This window comes from Solanum lycopersicum, chromosome 10 (genome assembly GCF_036512215.1).
Source record: "Solanum lycopersicum chromosome 10, SLM_r2.1".
Lineage (NCBI taxonomy): Eukaryota > Viridiplantae > Streptophyta > Magnoliopsida > Solanales > Solanaceae > Solanum > Solanum lycopersicum.
Genome location: NC_090809.1, coordinates 42529570 through 42539837, shown reverse-complemented (window position 1 = coordinate 42539837; position 10268 = coordinate 42529570).

The window sequence follows — 10268 nt, the reverse complement described above, 5'->3', positions numbered from 1 at the left end:
TTTTATTTTAGTGTATTCGATATTCTTAGACTTAGTATTGAAGATTAGATATTCTTGATGTGATGACTATCAGATTTTGGGATGATAAGTATTAAACTTTAGAAACTTATTTAAATTCGTTGCTTAGTATCTTTTGGAGCTTCCGCATTGTTTATATTATTTGTAGTTGAACCGTTGGTATATGTTGGGGTTTAGATGTGTTGGTTCGCCCACCTAAGGAGGTAAGTGTGGGTGCCACTCACGAATCATTTTTGGTCGTGACAAACTTGGTATCAGAGCGTTAGGTTTGTTGATCTCATCACACAAGGACAAGTCTAGTAGAGTCTTGCGGAACGGTAAGGGGACGCCTTTACTTTTCTTTGAGAAGCTATACGACTTTAGGAAAGCTCATTTATTGCTTTCTTTTTTTCGTGCTACTAATTGAATCCAATTGGTATCTAGGTGATACAAATTGGCATCTGAACTTCTTCACTCTATTTCAAATATGGGTACTACTAGAGTATTTGAAGTTTAAATAGCAACAACGAAAAGAGAGAAAAAATCTGTCCTTAGAAAAGATATATTTTTTTTTCGATTGCAAAATGTGGTGGTAGTCTCATGTCGAGTGTCGATTAATAAAGACACTACTACGACTTCATAGAGTGAGGGTATATTAGAGAAAATCATTGATTCTTATTTGGTTAGAGTTAGGAAATGTGTTGTTTTTGTTATTGAATTTATCTAAGAAATAAAATAATTTGTTTGATCTAGAGAGAACAAATTCGATAATGTTTTGCAGTTATTCAATGGGTACAAATATGTGGGTTATTTGGGTATGATATTATGGATAGGTATGAGGTGTTCTAGTGAGGTATCTAACGGACTTTCACGGTGTGATAGGACTAGGATTATGTGGAAACGGGTACGTCGATTGTCAAGTATGAATACTAATTACTAAAGGAGTTACCAGTTGTATGACATGGTCAGATAATAAGATTTAGTGTTGCATTCACATTTGACAAACCAACATGTTATTAATACAGGAACTTAGATTGAGTATTATTTTAAAGGAAAATTTTAGTGATGGATCTTTGGTACAATACTAATATATTTAGATCGTGAAATGTATCTTGAGGGTTCTGAATGAGTACTGACGATTTTATCATAAGCTTCAAAAGGTAGATTTATACTAAAATGACAAACTTATAGGGAAAGAAAGTCCTAGTGGGTGTACTTGGGTGAAGTAAATTGAAGATTTAGCAAGAAAGTGCATATAAATTTGGTTCACACTATAGTTGAGTTTAGTACTTGTTGCTTATCACGTGTTAAGTGCTATAGTTGAGTTCATACTATAATTCTTTGTATATTAGTTATTATTTTTGATTAACCAGTAATACTAACTCAGTACATGTTGCCTCGTACTGAACCCTACTTGTTTTCTTCTTTGTTTTCCTTTTATGAAATGCATTGAGTGTACCTATGACTTCTGATTTCCCTCAGTTCTAGCCAGCCTTCCGCATATCAACTTCCAGGGTGAGCTATCCATTCAAGCTCGTGTTGGATTCTCTCGGTCATGACATTATGTCCTATACTTTCGGACACATACCATTTTATTCTTTTATTTTAGTGTATTCGATATTCTTAGACTTAGTATTGAAGATTAGATATCCTTGATGTGATGACTATCAGATTTTGGGATGATAAGTATTAAACTTTAGAAACTTATTTAAATTCGTTGCTTAGTATCTTTTTGAGCTTCCGCATTGTTTATATTATTTGTAGTTGAACCATTGGTATATGTTGGGGTTTAGATGTGTTGGTTCGCCCACCTAAGGAGGTAAGTGTGGGTGCCACTCACGAATCATTTTTGGTCGTGACAAACTTGGTATCAGAGCGTTAGGTTCGTTGATCTCATCACACAAGGACAAGTCTAGTAGAGTCTTGCGGAACGGTAAGGGGACGCCTTTACTTTTCTTTGAGAAGCTATACGACTTCAGGAAAGCTCATTTCTTTCTTTCTTTTTTTCGTGCTACTACTTGAATCCAATTGGTATCTAGGTGATACAAATTGGTATCTGAACTTCTTCACTCTATTTCAAATATGGGTACTACTAGAGTATTTGAAGTTTAAATAGCAACAACAGAAAGAGAGAAAAAATGTGTCCTTAGAAATAGATATATTTTTTTTTCGATTGCAAAATGTGGTGATAGTCTCATGTCGAGTGTTTATTAATAAAGACACTACTACGACTTCATAGAGTGAGGGTATATTAGATAAAATCATTGATTCTTATTTGGTTAGGTTAGGAAATGTGTTATTTTTGTTATTGAATTTATTTAAGAAGTAGAATAAATTGTTTGATCTAGAGAGAACAAATTCGATAATGTTTTGCCGTTATTCAATGGGTAGAAATATGTGGGTTATTTGGGTACGATATTATGGATAGGTATGAGGTGTTCTAGTGAGGTACATAACGGACTTTCACGGTGTGATAGGACTAGGATTATGTGAATACTAATTACTAAAGGAGTTACCAGTTGTATGACATGGTCAGATAATAAGATTTAGTGTTGCATTCACATTTGACAAACCAACTTGTTATTACTACAGGAACTTAGATTGAGTATTATTTTAAAGGAAAATTTTAGTGATGGATCTTTGGTACAATACTAATATATTTAGATCGTGAAATGTATCTTGAGGGTTCTGAATGAGTACTGACGATTTTATCTTAAGCTTCAAAAGGTAGATTTATACTAAAATGACAAACTTATAGGGAAAGAAAGTCCTAGTGGGTGTACTTGGGTGAAGTAAATTGAAGATTTAGCAAGAAAGTGCATATAAATTGGGTTCATACTATAGTTGAGTTTAGTACTTGTTGCTTATCACATGTTAAGTGCTATAGTTGAGTTCATACTATTATTCTTTGTATATTAGTTATTATTTTCGATTGACCAGTGATACTAACTCAGTACATGTTGCCTCGTACTGAACCCTACTTGTTTTCTTCTTTGTTTTCCTTTTATGAAATGCATTGAGTGTACCTATGACTTCTGATTTCCCTCTGTTTTAGCCAGCCTTCCGCATATCAAGTTCCAGGGTGAGCTATCCATTCAAGCTCGTGTTGGATTCTCTCGGTCATGACATGATGTCCTATACTTTCGGACACATACCATTTTATTCTTTTATTTTAGTGTATTCGATATTCTTAGATTTAGTATTGGAGATTAGATGTCCTTGATGTGATGACTATCACATTTTGGGATGATAAGTATTAAACTTTAGAAACTTATTTAAATTCGTTGCTTAGTATCTTTTGGAGTTTCCGCATTATTTATATTATTTATAGTTAAACTATTGGTATATGTTGGGGTTTAGATGCGTTGGTTCGCCCACCTAAGTAGGTAAGTGTGGGTGCCACTCACGAATCATTCTGGGTCGTGACACATCGTTGCTGGAAAGAGTAAGGGGTATTGAATTAGTTTTGAATTTAGAGTGTACGTCCTTCTAGGGGTGTACATTGGTCGGTTCGGTTCTATATATTTTTGGTTAGGTTTATTAGTTTTTGATTTTTAGATATGTTAAACCAATAAGATATTTTTTATTGATTTTTGATTTATCTGTTTTGGTCTGTAGCGGTTCGATATTCGGTTTAACCAATAACAAAATACTTGTAAAACAGATATATGACTTTTCTAATAAATTTGATGTGAAAACACAATAATATATCTTTATAAGTGGAACACAAAGAGAAATTAAGAAGAATAAGATTAGATTTTAGCGTTTGTATAATATGAAATTGTGAACTCGACGTCATTGTGAAGTGTAAATTGAAGGATAAAGGAAAAACATAGTAACTCATAAGAAAATTAAATTAATATATAATATTTATATACAAGTAAAACTAGTAAATTACGAGTCTTAATAGGTTATCGATCTACCCAATAACCCAATAATAAAAATCAATAGCGAACAGATAACCGAATAATTTTTTAATAAAACCATTAAGCCAAATACCCTATAATACTTTTATCAGTTTGATTTATAAGCCGGTTCGGTTTTTGCACACCCCTACTTCTTTCTATCTAAATGTGAATATTTATTCTTTTTCTTCTTATTTATTGTTTTGGGTCTATGACTTCTTGTGATGAAGCAGTGCTTAGTTGTTACAATCCCTATATGGATGACCCATGACCTTGACCTTGTTTTGAAGGACTTCATGTTAGATAAGGTTATTTGAATGATGCTTTAGATGAGGTGATGTCTGAAGAAATGGTGTGGTGAGTCCAATTTGCCTAGTGGTTTTTTGGATTAAATATTGAACATGATGAAAGGCTAGAACATCTTATGTTAATAAGGAATGATTTATGCAGGGGCGGATCTAGGATTTGGAGGTAGTAGGTGTCACAATACAAGTAATATAAAAAGATCGATTGCTTTTAATTTTGGGTCACAATTCATATTACTGAATTTGTTTTATTTTTATATACAAATTGATCAAATATGCATGTTAGTGATATTTTTTTTTAGATATTCTGAGATACGAGATAACTAATTAATTCAATTTTTATTTTCTTTTTGGAATTAGATGTCTTATTAGCTGAAACATGCTGCAAAAAGAGATTTTTCATACTAAAATTTGAGCTTCAATAAACGATATAATAGTATTAACATAATATATTATGTTAACTTTATGTATTATTGGACATACATAGTAGGGAACGAAAAAAAATTGTAATTTAAGCCTAGTCATCTTAATAATTAGCAAAAACGTTGTTGACCATAGAAAGAATCTTTAATTTTTTTAAAAAACTCTAGTAATATATTCATCATATTTAAAACTTACATTTTTAAATAATATTATTTAAACATATTCTTAATAATATATATTTGACGTTCATAATTTAGTACTCATTAATTGATAAAAAAACATGCAACATATCAAAAGATTAATAATTAGTGCAAGAGAAAGTAAAAAAAAATAGTAATAATTAATTTTGAAAAGAAGCTGTAAAAAAAAATAGTAATAATTAATTATGAAAAGAAGCCAATTTGAATTAATAAAGATTAGTAAATAAAGAAGAATGAATGGAGAAAAAAGTAAAAATTAATCATGAAAAGGAGTCAATTTAAATTAATAAAGAATCACAAATAAATAATAATAAATGGAGAAGAAAAATTAAGCACCGAAAAAGAAAAGAAAGGAAGAAAAGGCAGCAAGAAAGAAGTACCAAGCAAGGAAGCAAAAAAGAAGTACTAAGCAAAAAATAAGTGTTCGCTTTAATAATGAGAATCGAACCTGGGTTGGTTGTGTGACAGACGTACTCTTTGCCAATTGAGCTATTAGACATTTCATCACTTTGTGGCAATTATAATATATATATATATATATATATATATATATCATCACTTGGTGGCAATTGTAATATATATATCTATATATATATCATCACTTGGTGGCAATTGTAATATATATATCTATATATATATCATCACTTGGTGGCAATTGTAATATATATATATCTATATATATATATATATATATATATATATAATTATTATGCATAGATACATATATAAACTACATTTTTTCCGAGATCACTATTGTGGCATCCCCACTTATCCACGTAAATCCGCCCCCGGATTTATGCAACTTGCACCTATCTTGGCCCTTATGAAATGGTTCAACTTGTGTTTTGAATTGAAACATTCAGGACCAACGTGAGAACTAGAATTGGAGTGTGTAGTGCACCTCGTCAATGGGTAAAAAATAGCAAATTGATGTATGAGTCTCAAGAAAAAATGGTTGTGATAAACATTAATGATGCAAGCAAAACAAGCCAATAGAAAACCAGAATGCAGATATCAAATAAATGATACTAAAGTTGCAAGAAAATGTTAAAAGGTATTATTTATGGACGTCGGTTCGTATGGAAGTAAGAGTGTCACTCACTTGATTGCCAAGAATTATAAACTTTAACTTTCGAAAGGCCTAAATATCCTCTCATTCTTGCCCAATGCTCCTTAAAGAAATAACAGTGTGAAATTGCGTATGAAATTCAAATATTTTAAATGAAGAGATCGAGTGAGACTTTTCATGTTACCCAATGCATTTCAAAGAATAATTGATTTAAAGTTGTGGAGAATATTGATCGCCTCTAAATAGAAACATAAAGGGTGATATATCCGACAACATGCTGCGACATTTAATTATGTGCTTGTGCAACCCCATTGATTTCCAAAAGAATTTATTTTGAGTTTATATTGTGAGTTTTTTAATTCTTAGATTAGACTATAATTTAAATTTTAACTAATCCTCCTAGTCTCAATGTCTTTGAAAGTTTATTGGATAGGTTTGGAAGCGCTAGGTTTTTTAATAAAGAAATTAAGAAAATCACACAGAATGAATTTGAGTGAAAAAAAGTATTTTAATATCATCAAAGGGGATTATTTTATTAATAATCCAACCACAAATAGATGTAGTTTCTAACTAAAAAAGAAAAATATGCTACTAACTTATCAATAAAATTCAAAAAATAAATAAAAGAATTTACTCCTAAATTCAAGTCACATATGACCTAATAAAATAATTTTATAAATACTAACAATTATTAACTCTTTTATTTCTGCAATATCCTAATACATTTTCAACACTCCTCCTTGGATAAAAAATTGTAAATTGTAGTCTCATCTGAAATTGAACTTGTCAATAAATCTGTCAATTCATCATTTGCTTGCAAGACATTTTTACATCTTCAGCTAAATGAAATGAGAAACTTATACCTCTCATTTCAACTTGTAAAATCTCTTGCTTAGTAGAATCAAAGATTCAATAATATTTGTCTCCAAATAATAATTTAAATCCTTTTCTTTATATACTGACCAATACTAAACAAACTTTTATCAATATCAAGCACATAAAGAACATCTGAAATTATTTTTGTACCTGAATTTTTTTTAATTGAAATAGACCCTTTTCCTTTTGCAGGATACAATCAAGATTCCTAATTCTGACTTTTTTATTTTCCATAGGAAAGAACTCTTTAGAAAGATTTATTTCATATGTTATATAAAACGACTATCAATCATTCAAAAATCAAAATTTTTGGCTGAAAAACAAGTTGTGACTAAGTGGTCTTCTTCTTCTTCGGTAGTGACTTGGGCAAATGTTTAATCGTTTTGAATTTTACTTTTCTAAATCACTGCTTCATGACCAAGTTGTTTGCAATTGTGCACTGTACATCTAGTCTTTTCCAACATATATATGGAGGATGTCAATTTTTTCTACGGTACTGACAAGGTGGGTAATTTTTCAAAAAATTATCCTTGCTTTCAGTTTAGTTGTTGGCTACTAATGCTCCTTCAACCATGTTATCTTGGCTTATAAGTCTTATTTGGTCCTCAGTCTACAAAGAATTTAACAATTTTACCAAGGTAATTTTAAACATATCTTGTGTATTTTTCAAGGTAGTTATACATGCTTCATATCTTTCAGGCACTATAACAAGAACTTTTTCAACACTTCTTGTATCTTTAAATTCAATGCCTTGTAATTTTACCTTGTTGAGTATACCAAGCAATCTGTCAGAACATTCCTTGACTATTTATGACTATTTCATTCTCTGCAAATTCAAATGCCCCCATAAAATTTAATACCTCATTCCTCATATTCTTTCATATCCAACATATTCTTTCTTCACATAATTCAAAATATCTTTTGGTGACGTGAGTCATGATTTTCGTGAAAACAATTGCCTAAACAACAACAAAGAAAGTTGTTTTTGCCATTGACTTTATGATTTTCTTTTCCTTGTCACTCTTGATTTCGTCCACAGTGAAATTATTTGTTAGCGAATTGATTTCATAATCCTCTTACACGGCTTCCCAAAGATCAAGAGCCTCCAAGTACGTTTCTATTCTCACAACTCATAGTTGATAATTCTCACCATAAAAAATAGAAACCATGCAATGATAACTATTTTAGAATACATTTTTCTACTCACAGGTCCCTCATAAAGAAGGCCCTTATACCAACTGTTGTTTTTTTAATAATAAATTAAGAAAATAATAGAGAAAGACTTTTAGAGAAAAAATACTCCAATATTATCTAAGGAAATTATTTTATTAATAATCAAAAGACTTATATTTACAGATATAATTTCTATCTAAAAATACAAAAATATTCTACTAACTTATTAGTAAAATTCAAATCATAGATAAAAAAATAATTCCTAAATTCAAGTCACATATGACTCTAATAAAATACTATCAAAAATCCTAAAAGTAGCTACCTCTTTTGTTTCTGCAATATCATATTTTCAACAGAAGCCAATATCCAATTTGTGAATGAAGTTTTGGTCGAAAAACTTCAAAAAGGAACATGGAGTACTTATTGGGCACTCAGGACCGCAACAATTTGCCCCAAATCACTAAATAGGTCATGCTATCACAAAAATAATCAGAGAACATTTGCTGGAATGGAGCAAAATCCTTTATTGCAGTTGGGAGAGACGTCAGCCACATTTACGAAGCACAAAAATCTCAACAGTCATGATCACTTGAGCCATCAGCAACAATCACAAAGGGTAAAAAAGAAAATATTATCACAATTGCGATGAGTGGCTCGTAGTTTGAGCGCACATGATTCTTGTTCAGTTAACAAGGCATAAATTTTCAAGTTCATTCCAGTTCTATAAAAAGTACTAATTGTTCCTGAACATTTTTCCCTCTAAAAATTAAAGTTCTTTTGATCATTTGCTAGCAGCAGAAACTAAGTAATCAATAGTGTTGTGATCGGGATTAACCATTTGCTTAGCAGTAGCTATGCAAAACCTTTGTTGATTCCTTTTTAATTTTTTTGTCCTAGTTACTGGGTAATACATTTCATAGTGTGCCTATACATTTTTTCTAACATGTTTGCATATTTTATAGGTACTTTATTTATCAAAAGGGCCATCAATGTTTAAAAAATGAGGAAAAGGTCAAGAAAAATATCGTTGGGGTGAGTTCTATGTCCGTGAGCAATTTGAGTATGCTAAGTGCCACTAATTGAATGGTCGCCTCCTATCCAAATATACTAAAAACGAGAGGGACATTCTTTTGGCCAACCTTGTAGCCGGCATGTCCTATCTTTACGGTCAATTGATGACTTTGGGTGGATTTGTTCCTTTCTGAGCCTATCAAGGTTAACCATACTTTGGTGTGCAAACTCTATAAAAACACCTTGGAGACCAACTTTATTAACTACTTGGTATTCAAAATAAGGGTAAACAAGTTTGTTTTGACCCCACTAGTATATATGTTTACTATGACCTTTCTGTTGCTGATAATAAAGTCACATGTATTTCAAGGATATGAGGTGATGAGTTGAAAGTTAAGCGAGATTTCATTGAGGCTCCAGGTCACTACTCCTGTCTTTACGTAAAAAATCTAAAAGTAAAAAGAACAATAAAAGTACAAACTCTTCTCTATGCAATTTCTCTTGCGTCTTTACTTGAGTCTTGACTTTCAGATATCACCTTGATTATGGTGAGTATATTGACTTTTAATGGATTCGAGGTTAATATTGTACTTTATTGTGAGTTGTTGGCACTTTTCAAAATGACAATTTGAATATATTCGTGAATGACTACATGTTTTCTTGATCAGAAGTTTTATAAAAAAATAGATGTCATGAAGTCAAGCTGCTACATGCATTGAAGAAGTTGATTCTTGGTATAATGGAATTGATCATTGTGAAAAGAGTTGAAACTTTTTTCCTTAATTTCAAATTTATATTTCGCTTAAGAAACCTGAAAACCATCATAAACAAAAGAAATACAGAAAAAAATTGCCCCAATTTTTATGATTTATTAGTAGATAATTTTAAAAAATAAACTTTTAATAGGAAATATTTATCCTAGGAGAAAATAGCAAAATCCCATTGTCGAAGAGGATCTTCTTACACTGATTCTTATTTTCTAGGAGGGTCCTGCTAAACTAAATCTCATTGTCGATGTGGTTCTTACTAATGATATTGTCCATGAGGGTCTTGCTAAAATAAACCTTTTTGTCCATGAGGGTCCTGCTAAATTAAATCTCATTGTCCAAGAGGATCCTGCTAAGTTAACTCCCCCATGAGGGTCTTGCTAAATCCTATTGTCCAAGATGGTCCTATTAATCCCATTGTTTAGGAGGATCTTGCTAATCCAAATCACATTGTCCAGGAGGTCCTGTTAATCCAATTGTCCAGGAGGGTCCTACTAAAGTAAATGTCATTGTCTAGCAGGGTCCGAACTGCTAACTAAATC